At 38.4% G+C, this 23,968-nt stretch overlaps 1 long non-coding RNA gene across 1 annotated transcript in view; it reads right to left on the bottom strand.

Annotated features, from left to right (window-relative positions):
* Nucleotides 1-603: 603 nt before the first annotated feature.
* The window catches only part of LOC108499879, a 40,257-nt gene continuing 16,892 nt past the window's right edge, over nucleotides 604-23,968 (bottom strand). Inside the window, exons 3-4 of the long non-coding RNA XR_001875681.1 lie at nucleotides 14,099-14,218; nucleotides 604-706 (exon numbers count right to left, since the gene is read on the bottom strand). This is a non-coding gene — a long non-coding RNA (uncharacterized LOC108499879). The remainder of the gene's footprint in view (nucleotides 707-14,098; nucleotides 14,219-23,968) is intronic.

Here is a 23,968-nt window from a genome sequence, read left to right as displayed (position 1 = left end):
CAAAGTATTAATGCATACGTTCAATTATTAATTCCTTGATATATATATCATTTTCTAGTACTTCTCTCTAGTATGCTTCTTTCAGAGCACAATGTAATACACTTCTGTTAACGCTGTTAGGCATGACTTACCTATTATTTTCACACCTCCGAGTTAACATTAGCCAAAGAAAATTTCACTTAAAGTCCGAGTCACAGACAGAAATCCAAGGGAGATACCCATATATTCTTTGGAAGTCAGAACTACCAGGGCACTTTGCCCAAGTGACATGGAATGCCTGGCCTTTTGTAACTGCCCATCACTTCCATAGCTGACAGGATAGCTGTGAAGTTCGGTACTGCTTTGCAGTTTGATCTCCCTTAAAGAATAATGTCCCAAAGGAAATGCATAACATACATTTTCCTATCTTTATGCCTTCATATAGGAAAGAGCCTACTCTCATATCACACTGCTCTACATTAAAAGAAATACCATAATCTAAAAAGAAATACCATAATCTAAAATCTCAAACTCTGAACCACTGCAGTCTTTAAGAGGCTAGTTAGGCATCCCGTTTTCTCATCTAAATTCCAACTGGTTGATAACAGTGTTACCTACCTCAGCCTCATGCTTGAAGGTCATCTCCGCTGTTGTATGTGCTGGCTGAAGCATGACATTTGCAATGTAGGTTTGATACCTTTTCACAGATTAAGGAATTGACAAGTGCCTGAAACAGATAGTCCAAATGTGAATAATCTTGCATAGTATTCATTTTTACAAATAAGTAATTTTCTATAGTCTTACAACTAGCATAAATATTTTGCTTCCCCTAATACACTGAGTTTCCGTATTATTACTTTGCATTTAAAATATTGTGAACTGAAAGACCATGTCAAAATTTTTAATATTTTTTTAAAAAGGAGGCTATTTTATTTCATTTTCTCGAAAAGAAATGCTTTGGAGAAACTTTGTATACCTGTTCTTGTCCTTGGGCACTAGAGGTCACCAGTGGTACAGACACGAGGAAAGGAATTTATAGTCCCCGGTAGTACAGAGGCCGCAATCCCTCTCCTGTGACTTTCATTTAAGTTGTTACTGGAAGTCCTTTGGCATCTCGAATTTTGGAAGAGTGAGATTAAACCATTGCTTTCAAGCACGTTATGTCTCAGATGTATGTATAGCTGTGTATCTATTTGAAAGGGATGGGTGTTTCTTGAAAATATGATTTATTCATCCCTCTGATACTTGAGAGTTCCTTGGCCAATACCTGCTGTATTTGAGCTCTGAGTAATGTTGTTGAGACAGAACCACAGAACACCCAGCAGCAACACATGTTGTTTCAAACGAAATAGCATGGCCCATTTCAAGAAAGAAACAGTGCTCCTTTACTGGTTCCATGTGTGGCGTGTGAAGGGTTCACTGAAGCAGAACGTTCAAGAACATCAGTTGCGTTTTTTTGACTAAGAGACCACACCATCTTTTAATACATTCAGGACTTTCCACTTCTGTGAGTGATGCTTATGACAAAAAACCCCAAGTCCTCTTGCATATGAAGAGGCTTAGAAATGCTTAGAAATCTATGCTAGAGCACAGCTGCTCCTTAGAGAAAATACATCCAGATTTTAACCACTAAAAGATGGAAATTTGCTTAAAATATTTTTATCAGATCAGTAGTTAAATTTAACAACCACCAAGTTTATATACTCTATCAGCTATTTATATAATGCATAATACTAACATAATCCTAAATAAGAAGCAGGGTTTTTTTTAGCAATGATTCATTTTGTAAAAGAGTTGGACTGGTACAGTGTAATAACATATAATGTGTAATAAACATACCTCTGCAGTTATGGAGACTGACTGTAATCAAACAATTCTACCTAACAGAAAGTCTTCTTGGTGCATTGAAAGTTATAACCGTGCTAATATCAACTCAAAGATTGTTTTGTCAAAAGATTTCATAAGATTTTGGGTATTAGACCTATTTCAGATTGAAAAGTTGGTGAAAAGTCTACTGAAAATCTATAAATCCTGAAACCTGCAGTAAGTAGCAATACCACACAGGCTTTTTTCATGATTGCTTTCTTCACCCAGGTTTCATCAGACTTTGAACTCCTTTTACTTTGAGGTGCAGCACATAAAGAGGTCTTAAATTATGCAAAGTTAAAAATTAGGCAGGCAGGAGGAATCTTATCCTAGAAAGAAATAAAAACAACTGGACACTATATGCTCCGTATTTTTACTACTTTGTTTAAAATAGCATATTGATGTACTTAAAACACTTCAGATCTGTGTTATTTATGATGCTGTAAATATACAGAAAAGCATGAAAGTCAAATTTTCCACTGCATCCAAGCAGAGAAATCTAAAATTACAGCTATTGGAAATCTGTTTTATGAGCTGTGTGAAAGGTGTAGTTAAATGCAGTGCTATAAACTTTGGCCTACAATGCCCTACCTATAGCAACTCCTTGATAGTGTTAATGCAAAGAAAAATCAAACTAGATGGAGATTTCTGGCTACATTCTGATTTTTCTACATTCTTCTGAAAGGAATGTGAGAGCATACGTGAATCTAGCCCACATCTTATAGATCCTTATATTAGCAAGACACAAAATCAGAGTACTGCAGTATATAAGTTAATGCACTACTTATGATCAAAGGTAAGCAGGGAAGACAGCTCAGCTCAGCAGGGAGGAGTATCAAGGGGTTTCGTGAAGCTTTGTGAGTCAGGCATCAGATCTGGGACACTCTGTGGAGTGTCTTTTCTTGTGAGCTCCTGCAGCTTCTGCTCATGGGCTTTTTTCCCTTCTCTCCTCCTCCCACTTCTCTCACCAGCCCACAGCAAATGTCAGCTGAGTGTAAGCAGAGCATAATGTGGAATAGCCACAGTACTGCCATGCCTGTGCCCGACCCAAGGTATCTCTTACACCACGACCAACACACACAGGAAAAATGAAGCGCCAGCAATAGCTGAGAACTGTGTTTGCATAGGGAATTCACCATGGGACAAATCTGACTGCTTTCAGCTTTTTTTGGGCAACTCATCTGTGCAACACAGCATCAGTACACATTGGATATGGTCTCTGCTGCCCACTGTATTTATCCAGTAAGTCTGAACTGGTCTTGTATAAAGAAATGTTATTTTTTTACTCAGTGCACTCATAAAAAGGCTGGTACCAGATAAGAAAGGGAGTTAGATACTGGATTATGAGATACAGCTCTGAAATCACTCTGTGATTACAACAAGTTAATTTTCACCTGGATCAGTTCTCTGTTGCCTGTACCCTGTATTCAGGGAAATGTGTGCTCTATAGACACAAATGCTGGTGCTGGCACAAGATAGCACACACAGGAAGGGACGGATGGGACCAACCCTTTTGGCAAAAGACTGAACAAGCTTGACTGAAAAGTCATCACTGAACTGCAGAATGTATTTTATGAATATGCACATGAAAGACAGAAGCTGGCATGAGAGTGGGCCTTAAATTTCCCCTTTAATATAAAACATCCAGAGGTATTGATACTCAGAATATGCTACTAAGTTCATCCCATGCCTTTGTGGATGTGGGTCTGAGCAGAGACTAAGGGTATTAGAATACGAGACGGGGCTATGTAGCTTGGGTTTGAAAAACCAAGTTTTTCTTTGCTGATCTCAGGGAAGCTTCTGACATTTTTATGTAATAATTTACTACAGTTTTCATATTTGGTGAATATATGTAGGTCCTGGAAAAGCTCTTCTGTATTTACATAAATCTACTATAAACAAGGCTCATTTACCTTCATCCACCCATCATATAGTTCTGGAACTAGAGAAAATAAATATTGGAACTGGCAAATATAGTATTTTATCCCTCTGGTCCCTTCCCTTTTTCTTAACTTTCATCATCTTCCAAAATTATGTTTCTATTTCAATTATTCAGTTGTTTTGTTGTTTTGCCTTTTTTTTTTATTCCCTAAAAATGTCTTCTTGGTGAGAAAGCTCTGTTCAGCTAGAAAACGGCATTCTGCTTAGTAGAATATATGTTCAGGTTGGTGAACTCAAAAGATGGGCCAAGTACATCAGTTTTCTGACTCTTTCCTCTAAGCAGCTGAAACCTTCACTGAAGGATCCATGTGTTTCTCAAGTCCTTATAGCCTTTCTCTACCTGCTTTGCACTGACTCTGAAGAGTAAGGTAGTTTATTTGGGCATTTGTGGCTCTTTTCATAGCTTGCAAGAAGCTCTCCTCACTCAGGTCTGGGTCTATGCTCAAAGAAAAGAGGCTGCACACCTTGCTGGCCCAGAGGAACCGCGCTGCTCGTGTTTCATAAGAGCTCTGGCTTGCTGAGTGAGTCAGGGTAAATAAATAAATTGCACAAATAAATAACTGGCACAAATAAATTGCTTAGTCTTGAGATCTGAGCACACAGCCATGCAGCGTCAGGGAGGTGACAGAGGCGCTTTAGAACTCCCTGTGTGCTTTGTCCATGAACCTCAGCGCGCATTTCCAAAGTTGTTACGGTTTTCCACCAGACTTGTGCCATACCAGGAGTGAAGTTAACCATCACGGTTACCTTTGCTGTCAGAGCCCCTGCAGTCCAGGCAGGAATGCAAGTACAGGCTGATAGCCAGCTATCCTCAGACTGTGTAGTTGCTGGACTTCAACAGAAATCAACTTGTAACACAGAGACTATGTTGGTGGGGGAAGGGACAGCACTCTATCCGTGGCCACCCACTGCCTAGAAAAAGTCTGGCAACAGGGGTGTTATTCTTGTTCCATTGGCAATCGTGGGACTTCTGCTAGACTTGATCCTAAATGAATGCATTTTTCTGACCCAGAGTCCTTTTATGTGGTTCGGTATGGAAAAGTGCCACGGTATTTGTCACAAAAAGTCCTTGCCGGCTAATCTGTTTTTAGGATTGTTGATGGTTTATAAATTAGAATTATTAGTCAAACACTGCTCTGTGTGTGCAAACTCCTAGTACAGACTGGGCTATAGGGCCAGCATGGAACCACCTTTTTATCTATGGCAAATTGTTTTGACAAAAGGGAAAGGCAGTCAGAGCAAAACCAGAAGGATACGTAAGCAATTTACCCCTGACATGTACTCTAACAAATCTTAGTAATTGTATTGGCCACTCAACATTTATACATCTCGAATAAAAGTGAACTTCTTACATAACAAAGGTCCATTTTGGAAGGTCCCATTTAAATATGCCATATGCTCTGTGGCACTAACTGCCTTGTTATTTCTCTTCGTGTTAACCAGAAGAGGGACACGTTAAACATTAGAGAGGTAAAACTAGATGAGTCTGCTGGTTCTCTCCAATCAAAGCAGAAGTCCTTCAGTAGTGCACCAGCCTACCTTTCCCAGGCATTCAGAATGTCCATCCTAGAGATGAGCTGAAAGAGGCATCTAGAGGTGAAGAACCCTTCGTGGGAGCATGACCATAAATCCCAAGTCAGGAAAGTTTTGTTGCTGACAGCAGACTGAAATAATGAGAAAATGAAAGTTGGCAGGCACTTCTGTACATCCATGTGTTGCTGTGCTAACCCGACTTCGAGATGTCGCACTGCCAGATTCTCTTACTCCCTTTGTATTCCAAATTCCTTGTTCATCCAACTAGCATGAGTAAAATTATCTATAAATATACATACAGTGCTAAATTCTGAGACAGATGTAGATCTGAGTCCTGAACTGCACGAATGGCTCAAATCACATAGACCCTGAAATTTTTTGTCATTCCACACCTGGCTGAGTTTTAGAGCCTCTCTGCCCATTCTCTGAATGCACACTCTTACATTGGAATGTTCTTGTGGAAATATAGAGTTGATGATAAATATAAACCCAATATGGATTAATTTTAAAAAATTTGGGAATTTTTTGCCAGTATTCCTCTCTATCCCTAAAATTCAAAGCTTGAAACTCAGAATGGGCAATGCCATCATATGAAAAAGAAGAAGATTGTGTTAGCTGCTCATGATACCCCAAAAGTAGGCCATTTTCAGCTTGGTGACGTTTCAACTGGAACACATATCTTTTGTACTAGTGCCATGTGAAAATCTGTCCCTGCAGTTTTGGTAACTATTTTTTTGCATCAGATTTGTTCTGATAAACTCTCTTTTTTTCTTTCTTTTTTTTTTTTTTCATATCCACAGGAACAAGTATCCACAACTTTGGGAGAATGACTTCCTTGACCCAGGGTTTTTATGGTGATGGATTTCAAATACTGCACATTCTCCTCTTTTCCCGGGAACACTAACTACAAAATTAATACAATATGCAAAACAACAGACAAATCTGAAGATCAAATGGGGTTGGAAAAATCCACCAAACCCAAACTCTTATTTCCACTAATACAGAGTTAAACACCACAGAGAACTATACCTGCTATTACCCCAAGTTAATTTCATTTAGGAACCTACTAAATATATTTGCTTTGATATGTCTTTCAGTCAAAAGATTTCACTCTCTTTTCTTTAACACAGCAACCTGAAATACGTTATTTGTTTTGTGTTTGGCAAAAGATATTAGAAAGATTAGAAGTGTTTATGTTATTCACAGTCACATTAGAATGAGAGTGCATGACAGCTGCTAACTGCCTATAATTTATGCAAAAGTTTTCCATTTAGCTTTCTATATACATATGTACTTGTGTTTATAAAAAAATAAATACCACAGAATCACAGAATATGCTGAGTTGGAAGGGACCCACAAGGACCATCAAACCCAACCCTCAGACCTGTACAGGACCATTCCCAAGATTCACACCACATACCTGAGAGTATCATCCAAATGCTTCTTGAACTCTGTCAGGCTTGGTGCTGTGACCACTCCCCTGGAAAGCACTCAGCCACTCTCTGGGTGAAGAACCTTTTTTAATATCCAACCTAAGCCTCTACTGACACAACTTCAGGCCATTCCCTTAGGTCCTGTCACCGGCCACTACAGAGAAGACATCAGATCCCTGTGGAACCCCACTAGTGACAGGTCGGCAGTCTGATGTCACCCCATTCACTATCACCCTCTGTGTCAACCTGTGAGCCAAGTGCTCACCCATCCCATAATGTGTTTATCCAGCTGTGTACTGGACATTTTGTCCAGGATACTGTGAGAGACAGTACTGAAAGCTTTACTGAAATCCAAAAAGATTACATCAACTGGCTTCCCCTGATCAACTAGGTGGTTACCTTGTCATACAAGCAGGACTTTCCTCTCATGAAGCCATGCTGGCTGTGACCAATGACAGTGTTGTGTTTCAGGTGTTTTTCAATACTTCCCAGAATAATAATTTCCATAACTTTACCAGGCCCTGAAGTGAGATTGACAGGTCTGTAGTTTCCAGGGTCCTCCTTGTTCTTCTTGAAAACTGGGACAACGTTCGCCAGCTTCCAGTCAGCTGGGACCTCTCTGGATTCCCAAGACCACTGAAAAATCATCAAGAGAGGTTTTGCAATGACATCAGCAGCTCTTTGAGGATTCTGGGATGAATCTCATCAGGCCTCATAGATTTGTAGGGATCCAGCCTGAGCAGCAGATTGCTCATAGTTTCAGGGTCAGTTGGGAGTTTATCATTCTCGCTGTCACGGTCGTCCAGCTGAGGGCACTGAGACCCCCTTGGTCCATCTGTTGAAGACAGAGGCAAAGAAAGCATTAAACACCTCTGCCTTGTCTCTGTGCCTGTTTGTGAGGTGTTATATATATGCACACAAATAGTATATATAAATATACAAGGTCAGCTTCCAGACAATTCCACTAGAGCATTTGCTACAGAGACTGATAAAAACAAGGCAATAGATCTATATGAACAAGTGGTAAATTTATAGTGGCAACTTTTCCTTGCCAAACTGTATTGGGTAACTTTTCATGCAGAGGAGGGTGCTAAAGCAGTGATTTGAATGGTCTGAACCTTCGCCTTGCAATGCAGCCAGAACTCCACACCATTTTTAATCCTTTTGACCTCTCAGGGGCGAAAGGATCCTCAGAACTGTGTTACCTCTCTAAAAGATGCACATATGTCTGAATGGAGATCAACCTTCCTTGGATTTCTGGGCAACGGAAGGATTAATGGCACAATGTGAAAAGATGGAAACGCTGTCTTTCCCTACTAGTACTTGATGATGTTTCCTCATCTAGCACTATCAAAAGCCAAGTTATGACACACAATTAAGAGAATTAACTTCATTTGAAGTCTGACAATGGAGATGTGCTCAGCTTCTCAAAGAAAAACATAAAACTCCCCTAGAAGCATAATCTGCAACAGCGCTATTGAATGTCTTCTAATTAACATTCTCGTTTCTTTGATATCGAACATTGTAAAAGACACACCTGTGCAGATGAGAATAAAACCTGCTGTGTCAATAAGACACAACAATGTTTGAAACTGAGCCTGTGCCCTACATGTGTAAAGTAATATAATATGCACAGAGGACTAAACGACCACCTATTCTACCATGTTAAGTGAATGTGTTTTTTCCTTGTCTGCAACTACATCTAGTTGAGGCTAAGCAACCATTCTTTTGCATCTTTGATGCACATTGTCAACAACACATGATTTTCAAAGTGTTAACAATATTAAGACATTTGCAGTCATGAAGCATTACTTAATTTTTTTTTTTAAAAAAGTGAACAGGAAAGAAAAACCTAACTTGTTGAAAAATGCAAACTCATAGACTGCAGACTTTGGACCATAAGATAGACTGCCATTTACAATAATAGGATGTATCTACCACATGAATCTACAGAAGAACTGAAAAAAGAGTCTATAAAGTGATCAGGGCTGAGCTTGAGATGTTAATTTGGTTGAGATATTTCCCATTTTGTTTGGTCTTGGTTGTTGGGTTTTTTTGTTGTTTTCATGGTTTAGTTCACTTCAGTCAGTCAGCCCAAGTGAAGACTGTGTTTTTTTTGCAGCAATGGACACAGCTCAAGTGTCAAGGTGATGAATACACTCACATTTTTCCAAGTCTGGCTAAGCCTATATGATCTTTCTTTTCTTTGTTTTTGTCAACCTTTTTGTGTCTCCTCTCTTCATTTAGAATATGCTCTAAAACATAAGTTAGATCCTGAAAAAGGGAATTTCATGACTGGACAAAGGTACACTGGATTTAAAATACAAAAATTACTATATTTGACTTTAGCTGCAGTTGCTTACAAGCCACTGCCTCACTCGTGGTTTAATACCGTTTACAAGAAAAGGAAAGGAATGGTCAACATATGTTATGGAAAGAATGAGTGACCCCAGTGGAGTGGGTATCAGACATCATGCATATTGCTTACCAGTAAGACATCTGTTTTCAACTATGGGGCTTTTATTCAAGAACTGATGAATAAAGTCTCATGATATCTAAATACCATTTTTAACTCTCAGGACAGTCACAGAATTTCTCTAAATGTCAGTCCTGCACTGGTGATGTTGCCCAAGGCAGCCTGTTTGCAAACTACACAGCAATCAGTATATGTACATGCTTGATTAACTTTTAACTTGAGTTGCTACATTTCAGTCATCAGGCCAGGCTAGGCCATAATGGACATAAGTCCAATTAATTTCAATACTGAAATTAGAGTGGGACATATAAGCAGTTTTACATCTCTAAAAGAAACTAACCTGTAGAAATTTCTTCTCCATTTTGCTAAGAACTTTCCTTCAAAAATACTTAAATGTCTGAAAGTTGCCTGTGTATTGCCACTGATCTTGTTTGCTTATATACAGGAACCAACAATCAGACAGATGCAATGCAGACAAAATGCAAATAAACTTGAAGAGTCAGATTTTTTAAACAATAACTCACTGTTATTGGGAGGTAGGAGATGTTTATGGTAGTCTTGTCCCAAAGGCCACCACATACAATATTCCCACTGACTTTATTAGTTATAGTAGGTGCAGATTTATGGTTGGGTATAAGGATGTTTCAGTCTTCACCTCTTCACCTCTTATTAGCACTTGTCTTTTGCTTCCTTGCCACAGTTTAAGCAGTCCCAGATGCTGTGCAGTTCCAAAGCTCCCCTCTAGCTCCCATAAAATCAGAAAAAAAAGTATCTTGTGGAGTACATTGTGAGTGGTAGAGATGGGGCAGGAGGGCAAAGAGGAAGGATTCTCTGTGGAATATGACCTGATGAGCAAAGGATGGTCTTAGCTCACTGCTAGGTAGAGTTAAATATAACCTTGCCTTGAGTTTTACAAACATTTTCGGGCCTTAATACTCTTACAAGTATCTTCAGCAACACTCAATCCATTTCATTTAATTTCTTAGTGAGAAAACATAGCAGTGAGGGGTTTCATTCATATTAATAACCTAAATATCAGAAACACGAAAAAACCAAACCTGTAGAAATTTAAAACAATTACAATCTTTTCACTACCTTCATGAATGAATCTGCTAAGGCATTTCAAAATTATAGTAATTTGGCCAGATATAATTTCAGTGATAAAGATAAATGAAACTATGAAATCTTCACATGGAATAAAAGAATTGATGCTAATGCCATTTTATTTGAATAAGAATGCATGGAACTGACTTTATCCTAAAGTTGCTATTTAAAAATATCAGTTACATTGCTCTAAATCTGGAAGAGGTTCCTACAAAATGTCTTGGGCTGTAGACTAATGTGGATAAATGGATATAATTATCTCTGAAGAGGAATATATTCTTCTCAGAGTATTACAAGTCCTGCAGTTATGAATGATACTTTCTACAATGCTGTGGTAAACAGAAATTTTTGCTTACCATACCCTAGCTATAATTAAAAAAGATGGTTTAGTCACTTTGTCTCTTTCTATCCCTGCCAGAAGGTCAAGATTCATATAAAGATACACAACCACCTCTCCAGTATTCTTTTTCTTAGTAGCCAAATGCCTCTCCCTTTTCTGGCAATCACACTCAGACCTCATTATTGTGCAGTCAGAGATTCTGCCTTTAGTATTACCATTAAAATGGCATGCAGGGGGCAATTTGACAATGATATATACGCATCGAATGCCATTGGCATTCTGCTTTGAAACTCCTTCAATTTTTTTCTAAGCCATTCTCTACATCAACAAATAAAAGCCACAACAAAAAGAAAATACCTTTTTTCTTATTAGACTGCCAGAGATCCCAAAATCTAGTTGATATCTGGTTCCAATTTGTCTTTGTGGAAAGGAAGCCAAAGACTTGCTTTTCTTCCTCCTTGCAGAATGCAGCCAAAATGTAGTCTAACCTGGGTGCACCCACCCACACTCACCAGTGGATGCATTCTAGTCATGACTCCAGTTAATAAATTCGATTAGCTCGTACAGTACTCCAAGCCAGCAGCCCACAAGGCAGGTTCAACCAATACCTTTGCTTCACTCGCTGCTCTCAGCAGACCACCAAGGCTCTAGTTTGTATTTTTAAACCTGGGTTAAATTGTGGCATAACCACAAACCATTGTATGCGATTAACAGTGGGGTTCCAATGACTGACTGACAAACAAAATCTTAGCACACTGAGTCTGCTTCTCCCAGTAGTAAACACATGTTATTAATGAAATGATTCTAACAGGCTACACAATTGGAAGCTTTTTTCCTTGATTGACAGACTGCGCTTTTCTTAACAGGCCAAATAAAGAGGGCATGAAGAGTACACTTGTATTTTTTACTTTGTGAAGCAAAGACATGAAACTATTGCAATATTTTCTCCATCTAGTCACAGCCTACTGGGATGTTTCTCTGTCCACTCACTGAGTGATGCATTACCTTGATACACAAGCTCTGTTTCTATGAACAGAAGGGATGGCATCTTAAAAAAACGCCACCCTCTGATCTCTATTGCTCCCTTTTCACTGTGGACCCATTCCTCTGTCATCACTGATATAGCTTAACAGGAGAACAGCTGATTGGGGAAAAAAAAGGATGTCAACATGCATGTGACATGAAATTATGACACCATCACTCAAAACTACTGCAGACTGGTACAGTTTAATTGCCAAGCTGCTCGAAACAACACTCGCTAAGCTAGACTGGGTATTAAGCAGCAGGATGAAACAGATGGGCTTGCTCATTCATAGGCACTGTAAGTTCATACTCTTCAGAAGGAACAGCAAGGGCCAAAAAACAGGATGAGAAGTGTTGCACAATTTCTCAAGGAGCGGTTGAAACACATATCTAACACATCTTTAATGAAACAATTCATACCAAAATTGTCATCACAACTGTCAAGGCCTCTAAATTGGACCTACAATATTCAGGCATGGGGTTTAGTTAGACATTCAGTAGCTGTGTTCTTCAGGCTATGAAGCAGCCTTCCCTACTTTAGTCTCTCCCTTGACTGTTCATATATGCTGCTACGGTGTCATTTGCCAGGCTGGAAGACAGAAAGAGGAAGCAGGGGTTTCTGTCAGTGCTGCTGCCAAAAGATAAAAAAATGCAAGTTGAACTTTAGCCTCACTCTGATCAAACGGCTCCAATTTATGGGTAGTTCACCCATCTGGATTATCATTGCATCCAACAACACTACTAGCCAGTAAACAGTAACACACATGTATACTCTCATGGTACACTTGCTCCTGTGCTCAAAAAGAAGATCTGTAATATTTGGCTTACACAGTTCATCATGCCACTCTGTACAGCAAAACTGCCATCCTTACACCACATTCTTGGCCTTGAGTGTTGCAAAGAGAGGATGAGATTAAGTACTTGACTTTCAGGGAAGGTTCTTACTCAGGAACAGAAAAGCAGTATTTTATACTGAGAACATTCAGCACTCCACTGTCATCACTCTCTCATTTCTTTTTTTTTCCATATGAAATACACTCAAAGAAAAGATACACTTAATATTGCTATTTTGAAGTTATTACAAGAAATTGTTCTGTTGCATCACCTACATGTGAATGGAAATTTTGTTGGAGTAAACAGTCAGTTTTCATGGGATTCACTGTTTCATTTCAAAGACACAAGCTGTGAATGCTGAAGGGAGATTTCTTCCATGCAAAAGGTCAGAGTTCATGTTAGAGCAATCCATCACAGATGAGTCAGTGATATTTCCATGCTGCACTGTTCTCCCTGTACAGCATGCTGAACTTCCTGAATTGGTATGGTCAGGCTAGAAAAGGGTTTGCTTGGTCACTTTTTATAATTTATTATTGACCTCCCTCTTGGAGACAGGTCTCACATCTCCCAACTTTGCAGCCTTCTTGGGCAGAAGAGTAAATTTATGTGTTGGAGGGAACAGAAACTTAGAAAAGGAAGACTGGAAGGAATGAAACTGTACTGGTGCAGTCAGGCAGGATTATCTGTCAGGCTGTGATGCTGCCTTCTTCTAAAGGTCCATGAGGGATGGTATGGATTTTCTTCAAACAACTAATGCAGGTTTTCCTGGCTGGTTCCTGTACTCTGATATCTACTGCGTGTTTATGCACCCACTCTTGTCCTTACTGTTTTCTGCTCATGTGGGAATAAAATGCTTCTTCCTTTGCTGAAGTGACAAAAACCAGAAAGCCAGTTGTTACTACAGTTCCTTTTTGTGGCTACTAAGTAGCTGCAGGCTTAACCTATAAGTTCTCTTTAGATTCTGCTCCTGAGGGTCATCCTTCCCAAAAGAGAATAATTTTTCTTCAAATGGAACTTCAAGGAAGGAGATAAATTGCGTTTTGCCTGCTTAGTTAGTGTTGCATTATCTTCTGTTTCCCTCATTAATAATAGAATGGCAAACAAGACACACCCGCCTTCCACAAAGAGGAGGAATGGCAAAACAATAGAAAATGATCCAGCACAGTCTAGTGCTTTAAACACTAGACTTAAGCAAGGATTTCAGTCAGGGCACTTTTGAATCACTCACAGCATGGAATATTTCAAAATAAGGTGACACCCTCACATTAAGCCTTAGAAATTAATAAGCAACTGTCTTAATCATTAAACTTCTTGAAAATAGGTACAATGGCATTAATAACTTAAATGAACCATATAACATTAGTATAAATGTTGATACTAATTCGCATTATTATACAATAGGAATCATGTTAAAGGTAATCTGAGATATTGATAACCAGGGATTCCTGACTCTCAAGGACCAAGGAGTGAGAACATGAAGTCAGAGTTTTATTGCTCCAGCTGGCTGTGATGAGAGCTTGGTTCTCCTATCATAAAGCACAGGCACATCCTGTTGTCAATTAGACTCACCGGTATTCCGTGGCAGCAGCATTGGGCCCCTGGGATGTTATATAGTTTGTTTTGCTATGTAAACATCATGAAGTAATCCCGGCAGTGAAGGACACAGATGAGCAGGCAATTTGCAGCATACTAAGTAAAAGAATAAAGGTCTGTGAGTGAGAGACAGAGAATAAATAGTAACAACATCCCTGGGATATAATATCCACTGGTCTGGAGTCATTAAAAACATATACAAAAGAAAGTTAAGGGACTAATTAAAATAAAATACATCTGTGTTTTTCTTCTGTGAATAGACAAAAGAAGGACTTACTGTAGGGGGAAAAAATCACTGTAGTTATTCACAGCTTCCAGGTGGAATTTTTCTTTATACAGCACCTATGCTAGGACCTTTTAATTGGGCTCTGAATCAGGTTGTAAAACCAAACATTCATTCTGTACCTGTATACTTGTCTATTTTGTGAAAGTAAAATGTAAGATATTGTCCTTAGACACATTTTAACTGTAGCAACTTAGGTCCTCTTTGTTTAAAAATGCAGTCCCATACTGTACTTGAAAACTCTCTCTATTTGTGATACTAGCATAAACTTGTACAAAAATGGGACTGCAACAGATTTAAGAATGTGGTCCTGAGGGTTTTTTCCCTCTTCTTTTGGACACACAGAAATGAGATACGCAGGATGTTTAAAACCTATCAGAGTTCATTGATCAAAGAAAACATATAAATCCATGTTTATTAACAGTGGTTGTGTTTAAATAAAACTCACCACAGCACACCGACATCAAAATATTTCCCTTGGTCCCTTGGTGCTCATTGTTTATGGCATTCAGCATAGAGAGCGCCTTCCCAGCCTCTCATTTATAAATAGTGCTTCACTGATGGTAGTTTGCTATTATCAGTTTTACAACAGCATGTCATTCTGCCTTTGAAATTTCTAGATAACACTGTGAAAAAATTGCATGGTTTACTGTTTTGAACACAGGCTTGAAAACTAGCATTTCTGCTTTCTATTCCTCTCTCTGTCAGCACTTTTGTAATCTGACTGTGGCCAAGTTGCTCATCTTCTTTACTCTATGTTCTGCTACATCTGCCATTTTCCAGACCCTTCATCCATCCTAATTTTGGATAGGTGCAAGCAGTTTTCTAGAGTTTTGTCTCACAACTTACAACATAATAGAAACTACTGAAGGCAAGGATAGAAAAGATATACTCTGTTGCAGTGGATTTTCTTTGCAGTGGAAACACCAGATATTGCACAGAAAATAAAACCCAGGCAGCAATGTGATCAACCCTATGCACTATCCAGTGTACCCAGGAAGGAGCAGCTGAGCACTTACAAAAAAACTATGGGAAGAGGGGATGTGGACACGCATGGTAAAAAAAGAAGTCTAGTAAAAATAGAGAAGAAAAGTTTAAGACCAAAAAAGGAACAGAAGAAGCTTCTGTTCTCACATAGAAAAATAAAATTACTCATTCCCTATCCTTCACATTCCTTCAAACAAAAGTATAGACAATGGGGGTGAAGAAACAGAGTAGAAAGGAAGAAAAACAGTAATGAGCAAGGATGTTAACAGGCAAGTCAAAACCCATGTATTGCTAAGGTGTGGAAATAAAAGCCACAAATAGCAGCCAGGGAGTGGGGGCTGAGGAGAAATGCTCTGTACATTACAGGAAAATTTCCTTTAAAATTTACAGGCAATGTTCTCAATTTACAAGCCATGTCTTCGCATACCAAGGGCTAAAAGGCACATGCCTCAAAGAGGGAGCTTACAGAAAGGTCACAGCCAGGAGATGACGATGTCCCACAGACTGCCCTGGGACTCTGGGGACTTGTCTGGCCATGACACAGGACCCCAGGACAGCCTGGCAGTGCTGGCCCTGCTGGCTCCTGCTGCTGTGCTTCCTCCCATAGCCAGGGAGTCAAAAATCAGCTGCCTGTGATTACCCAGTCGTTGCTGATCAGTTGACACTATCTGGAATGGAAAATTTGCTTGAGTTGCTTGATAAGTGGAGGTAGCTCTATAGCAAGAGCTTGGACATCCCTCTCACCGACAGCATTAAAATCACTTGATAGGAATTATCATCATTCTTTAAGTTTTCTCTCTCTCCCGCTCCTTCCTTCCTATGAGAATGAAAATGTCAGCTCTTCATTTGAGAAGGCCAGTGCAAAAACATGACACAGAGCAGGCATCTGTCAAGGGGTTTTTGTAGTCCTTTAGTAGGGAAACTTCTGAGGCCTCAATAAGCAATAAAATTGGAAAAGACCTGGAATCTCCTCTTTTGCCAAAAGCATCCCACATTTTATATAGGAGTGGAGGTTTAGCCTGCTAGAAAAGATTGAAAGGTGGGTCACTATTCTAGAGGCAGTGAATTAATGGGGAGGTAGTACACACACAGATTCAAACTGAACTTTTTTTTAGTTCACACAATGACAGCATAAAAATAGATTGTTGTATGACAGTGTGAGCAATGGATCTGCCAAGCTGAATTTAAACTCAGCTCCATAACAGAATTATAGCCCATCAAGTGGCATGACATGCAATATTTCATTTGCTGGCTCACTGCTACACTGTCTGTGAGAAAACATAAAACCAGTATCTTTGCAGACTCTATTATTCATATATTCTGAAACTGTGTGGTACTAGTTAATGAGAAAGAAAGGCAGAATTCTTATATGAAATATTTTGTTCCATTTCAATCCTAATTAAAACAAGCTGAGCCCAAAAATTGTAAGAACTGGTCATGATCACTAATTGGAAAAGAGGAAATGGGAAATATACTTACCCAAAAGATTTCCACTGATTCACCTTTAATGTTTCTTCTTTTTTTTTCCTGAATAAATAATGGAATGACTTTTTTTTTCTCAAATAATTAATCTTCGATTCATAAAATTGAAAAATTGAAATTTTTTACCATCTCTATTTACTATTGCACTGGAGAATAAATTTCAGAGTATGACAGGTAGTATAAACTAGACATATTATTGCATTACTTTAAAGCTATATAGAACCACACCTTCCTGTGCTGGCACTATATAGCTCTTGGGATTTCCAAAAGACAAGTAATGCTAGCAAAGATGTCCTCGTATCAGTATATATTCCATATTTTTCACTAATGTGTGTATATATTTATACTCCTCAGCTGGTGGATTTTGATAAGGTAATTGTTCATATTGTTCAAATCTTTATATAGCTGAACTAAATCACAGAAACACAGAATCATAGTATGACCAGGGTTGGAAGGGACCTTAAAGCTCCTTAGTTCCAACCTCCTTGCAATAGGCAGGGAAAGCTTTCACTAGACCAGGTTGCTCAGAGCTCCATCCAGTCTGGCCTTGAATATTTCCAGGGATGGAAAATCCACAACTTCCCTGAAAGGACCATCCTGATCCATAAGGTGTGTTGGAACAGAAAACAAGGATGACATTTGCAGTTTTGAAGGTGGGCAGTGTCAGATCTGAAATGGTTACGTAGTTTACTGTATTATATCAACATTCAAAATTGAAAGGATTCATCAACAATTATTGCCTAGTCAAGGAACATATTTTTAAGGTACAAAAATATAAACTATGTCAAAACCATGTGCTGAGCAAGATCTATGTTTGTGAAACTCAAGCCAACTAAAAGCATAGTAGCAGAGTGTCAGAGAAATATTATAGTTGGCACCTATGATATGTACCTTCATTTTTTATTATTATTTTTCTATTAGCACAGGAAATAAAAGCTGATGACAAATCTATCAGCCAACTGACTGCTAACTCAGTTTAGATATCCAGTAAACAACAGTGCTCAGGAGCAGGGGAGGATGGCCTTCTTTGGAAACACATTATGTCTATTTTAATTTCTATGTTAGATATCTACTAGACATATCTCATATTGGTTTGGGGCACAAAACTCTTGGCAAACCAGAGGAGATTTGCTTGGTGGTAGAGACAATGAAGAAGTGGTGTTTTCCCCAGTCTTGTTCTGCTGCTATCCTGCACTCCTTCACATCTCTAACTTTCCTAAATAAGCACCCCAGGTCCCTGCTGAGGACATTCACATGACATGCTCCCCTTCTATGTCCATATAACATTCCATCCTTTCTTCCAGCTCTTTCTCAGAAGATCCAGTGATTAGGACAGAGAGAATAGTGAAGGAGAAACAATCCAGCAATATCTGGGGGAGGATACCAGAACAGAAAGAGAAAAAACATGAGTCACTGCATTCCCTGTGCCATCTGGCAAAACTCCTCTGTTCCTAGGGTGGGACCTGGTGAAGACCTATTTGCAGATGAGTTCCGGGAAATAACAGCTTTTCCTTAATTTCCTTTCAGTGTTGAGTTTCTTCATTCCTTCATAGGCTGTATTTTAGCCCACCAGATGAACTAGTTCTGCCAGAGCTCTCTGAATACCTCTTGGGCTCAGGGGATGCAGTTACAAACTGTCTTATCATTTACTATGTACTCCAGAGGAATCCAACTGTGCAGAGAGATGCTTGGTTTGCTTTGCTTTCTCCAGAGCATTTCTCCAAGAATTAAGGCCTTAGGGGACTTCTGTTCATTCATATAGGAAACCAATGTTTCCAGATTTTCATTGTTGCCTTTCTCCTTCATTTATATAATAATATCATACTTAGATATTAATACTCATTTGAGTTGCTGTGAATATGGCACCACAGAACTCCTGAAAATACAATGATAACTAGATGAGGCAATTTTTTCAGACAAAATCTGCAGTAATTAAGACTTAAAGAGTGATAATAAAGCCATTGAACTTAAAACGCTGACCACAGAGGAAGATAAAACCAAACGTGTTGAAAGACTATTATTTTACTTCTGAATCTATCAAAAAAATTTGAATCTGTCAAAAAGCATGGTTCTAGAAAAAGAGAGCACAGAAAAGTGAAGGATGCTGATATTAATAAGTTGCTGGAAGTCTTAAAAAAATAAATCACTTGGCCACAATTTTTTTATCACTGAAAAACCTTGCAGAAAATATTTCTCATCATCTGGCACTTCAAGACTATTCTAAAGAAGTTTTAAGTTGTCACAGATACTGCACTCTTCTTTGACCAAAATAAAGACGGAAAAACAGATATGTCTCCCGTAGAAATGTGTCCAAAACCTGAAAATAATTGTGGATCATCACAAGCCCACCCACAGACTCAAAAGTAGAGCAGGTAAAAATATTTCTTCCTAGACTACAGTAACTTTTGCACATCTTTGATGCAATAAATATCAGTGTAGCATCCTGCTAATGTAATACAGGCTGTTCATAACAACAAATTATTCTTAAGAGGTGATAGAGTTCACTGAGTGCTAGTCTGGGTCTGTGGTGATTCTGTTGCTGGATGCCCTAATGGTCTACTATAATCTTATAAAATTACCCCACACCTTTGTGCCTCAAAGGAGGGTTTGCAATAATACTTTCCTGCCTTCTCAGAGTATTTAGTGATCTCCACATCAAAAGATATTCTTCTATGTATTCCATAGTATGTACATTTTATACCACAAATTCTGGAATTCGGTAGATTTTCATACAGTAATAGAAATCTGCATCTCTTTCTCTGCCAGTATTCCTATCTGACTATTACACCACAAATACTTTTGTATTGTTACCACTGCTATTATCATTTCCACTGCTATTCTCTGTAGGATTAGAATCACAAGAAGTACATGTGAATCAACAAGAATATCTGGGGTCTGAGTTTTCAAATGGTACATACTGTTCAAGGAAAGCAAATGAAACATATCCTAGCTGAGAAACTTTGAGTCTACTTGTGGGTACCGAGGATGTCTAAACCCACAGTGATGTACATGCAATCAAGAGTCAGGTTTGCAATGTGAGTCTGGCTGGTAGAGCTGTACAGACACCTTGTCAGGAGCTTGTTATGCAATACAGGAGTTTACACCACACTTTGCAATGGTAAAACCCACTGTGCTCTCTCCTACAGTAAATTTGTCCCTGAAATTCTCCAGGTTTTCTGTATGTTTTCAAGACATTAGGTAAAACAGCAGTCTCAGTCTTTTGGACATGTGGGGTAGAATCTCAGACTACTGAGATAATGTCAGTATTTCCTGTGAATTTAATGGGTTCCTAGTATCTCTTAGGGATAAAAGTTTCTTTCTTAAAATTTATTTTGGACACCAGTACTTTAAAAACACTCACTGGAAGCTCATCAAACTAAAGCTTAATTATTAAGACAAGTGACAGATTTAAGGAATGTCTTTTCACCCTACAGACTTTTAAAATAGAAAGTGTCTTCCTGTGTGAAACATCAAGAACCAGAGTTGCAATGAATTTTTGAAGAGGTATGGCCATTTTGTTATTTGGAATCTGTGTTCCATAACAAGGACTATAGACTTGTAGAACTGGGGATGGAAAGAAAGAACTGACTGCAAGGGGACACTAGTAAAACTTCAGCCCTTCATACATTTGAAATTGCATCAAGTATCCCTTCCTTGGCCTTTGTTGGTTACTTTTAAATACTGGCTGGGTTTTGGCACTTATTTTGAAAGTAAGAGGTTGCTCTAGTCTCTGGGTTTCTTCTTCACTTGTGTCTTGCCAGTTGTGCTCATTGTGCTACATGGTGTAATAGAGAAAACAGAGTCAGTCCAGGCTGTTAAACTCATTTTCACTTTTCAGTGAAAAAAGTTTGAACCTAATTTTTAAAAGGTGAAAAGCCAGTGCATTAACACAGTAATACAGACAGAGAGGTTTGAAGTCTAGAATTTAAAGTCCTCCATTGTAAAACCAAGTAATATATTAGATGCCATACAGATTAAGCTGCTGCATAAGACACGTTTGTTCCAGAGACTGTCACCCTCCATGGAATGGAATTCTCAAATCTCTATAGAGAAAAGTTCTTTTTACAGAGGAAGAAAGTATTTCCTAACGAGAGTATTTACTGGAAATACTGAAAATTCATGGCACATAAAGATGACTGGTAACTCCTTTAGTATCTTCAGGAAGGATAAAATCCAAATGCAAAGGGGTGTCAAATTACTTTAAGGCTTTCCTTTGCCTGATCTGGATGAGAACTTGAGGTTTCCTCATAAAGGGAGAAAACTGGAAACTGAACGGACTGGCTTGCAATCGGTGAGAAAAGGCATCAATATCTGTTTCTGGTCTTTTGCTGCAGAATCCCTTCAGCTGATCATTTGGATTGAAAGCAAACTGGTTTGTTTTCATAGGTCCATTTCTTCCACGTTCAGATAAAACAAACCTCTCCTGTGGGCCTGAAGGTTTGTGTTCTGAATTCTTGGTTCGCACGGCAGAGATTCTCTGTATTGTATTGCTACCGTATTATCCATCCTGAAGAACAAAAAGGAGGCAATGCCTTGGCATGTTTCTGTACATTTTCTTGTCCAGTGTTAAAAGATCTAATGCAAAGCATGAAAATGGGATCCCGATATGTCCCCCATGGTCAAGATGCATTAGATTTGTTAGACAAATCCAGCGACAGTTGTGCTGAAAAACGTTTGCCTTCTGAAATTACTTCAGGTAAATGAAAGAATGCTATTTGTAACCAAATTCTGAATGCTGTGAGCCATAGAGGTACAATAAAACACAAATGTATAACAAAAATACTATATTTTTCTTATTTACTTTCAGCTATACAGTCTTTTAAGTGCCAACTGAAGAAGACTCAAAGCTTTAGTCTGAGTTCTAGTCAAATTACAAACACAGACTTCTCTGTACATAATGATCATAGTTTTATTTCTGTTGAGTAAAATAGTTTTGTTTGGAACCTAATCTTAATTTCATTGCACCAAATATAAAAAACTTACTGAGAGGTAGTCCCTTCCTTTGCCAGGGAGCAAACGAAGAAGGACTTCATTTGATTAGTTGAAATGAATAATTTAGAAATGCTAGGAAAATGCTTACAGATATTTCCAAAAGCTCAGTGAAATCTGGTCTGAGAAAAAAACCCCTTAAACATAGGCTTCCAAAAACTTAAAGAAACTTTCTGTATTTCACTGAAACCCCAACTTTTACATTAGAAAATAATAGTTCTCAAAAATAATCTGAAAATTAGTTAAATGAAAATATGCTACAAATATGTTAGATCACTCATGATCTGCAATTAGAAATCTTCATTCTTGACCCCATATAGCTGTCTGCTAAATTGTGATTCTTCAGCTGCTGGAAGTAAGGAACCAACATTTCCAGGGAGTTTTCTTACACCTGATTATGATTGGTGTTCTCTCATTGCCAGAATGTCTCCTGAAAGTAGCTGAAATTTCCAGATGTTCCTTCAGTGAAGAGAGCTACATCTGCTTTCCAATATCAAATCTTTCCTAAACTTGACAACTTTCTTTTCACAAGATATTATCAAATGTCACAGCTATCACTATCCTTCCAGCTATGCAGTTTGTATTTATATTGTTGAGTTAATTTAGCAAAACCCATGAAGTAATTCAAACATGGCAAGTTCTGCTTGAATTGTGTGTTCTGGGTAATCTTGCCATTCCTGAACTAATGACAGCTTCTTTCAGCACTCCTCATGAAAGCACCAAGTATGTCTCTTTGGTTTTGTCATCTAACTTACATCATAACATTATGGGGTACTGAGACTTGCTTCAAAGTACTTAAAAGTTTTGATCATTAAGAATCCTCCAATTTGCATCATCATTCCAGTAAATTTTTAAGTGTCTGCTGGCTTGCTTTTGAGCATATTACCTCCAAAAAGTAACAGTGCAAATCCTGCTATTAAGAAAAAAATGCCTTCTAGTTGATCAGGCAAAAATCTCCATCTATGTAATTAGTAAAGCATATAAGGCATCAATGTCTGATATAAGGAATATCTGAATAAACAAAACAGTGTCTTTCTTTAGACATCTGCCAAAACCAGAAACGCAACAAGGTTTGGCAATTTATTTTCTTACACTGAATGACATAGGACATGGAGCAGTTAGAATGGAAAAGAATAAAAATTATAAATATCATTAAATATTAATTAGAACATCATGAAAAAAATTGTTCTAGAAGCAATGTCAAATTTCAAATTCCTTGCCTGCTATTGATCATCACCACAATAATGCTAGTAACTTCAAGGCAAAATTAGAGAAACTCAGCTGTTGGGCTGCTGAACATGAGAGTATAGAGAGACAGACAGTAGATCAGTGGGACCTAGACTGTCACACCTGAGACAGTTCAAGAGTCCCTACATAGCCTCTTTAGAAAAATCAGTAATTATAAGGCACAAGACATCTCATTTCAAGGTTACGCAGGTTTGATGAAATCACACTCAAGAAATGCCTATTTTTTTTCCAGGAAGTTTAGTGACTAGTTCATATAGTGGTCCCAAACCACTGATGTCTAGTTAAAACAAGGAGAATCCTGCACAGGATACCTGAACTGGAACTACTGGAGGACAAAAAGGAATGTGATGATTTGAGCCTCTAATGCTTGGTGAAGCAGGAACAGAGCCTGGATTTGAGAAGTTTTATGAACATTCTTAAATTTCTTAGTGCTTAAATGAACCAAACCACAGAAATTTGAGGTTTGCCATTCATGAGCTGGCAGATTACTATTTTTGGCAGTCCATTTTTGTGATGATGTCAGAATGATTATTTTATTGTAATCAAAATTTGAATGTATATGACATTTTGTTTATGCCAGTCCTCTTTTTGTTCTCCATGTGTATAAACAGATATACCAGTGCTAAACAACCGTGATTTTGTGTCACAGACACAGATGTGGAGCAGTATGGAGGCTTTCAGAAAGTTCAGAGTTGCCAAAAATAATCTTCCACCTATCATCTTGTGCAACAGCATTTCAGAAGACTGTGTACACCACATACAGAGCACCTACTACTTATGCAGTAGAGAAAAACTAGTGTTTTGCAGGATTTGACTGCACAACAAAGATGTAGGCACACCTACAAGTTCTAGAATTA

The sequence above is a fragment of the Lepidothrix coronata genome, unplaced genomic scaffold (genome assembly GCF_001604755.1).
Source record: "Lepidothrix coronata isolate B3197 unplaced genomic scaffold, Lepidothrix_coronata-1.0 Scaffold79, whole genome shotgun sequence".
In the NCBI taxonomy this organism is placed as follows: Eukaryota; Metazoa; Chordata; class Aves; order Passeriformes; family Pipridae; genus Lepidothrix; species Lepidothrix coronata.
Note: the sequence above shows the minus strand (reverse complement) of the source record. Positions and strands in the feature narration are given on the sequence as shown.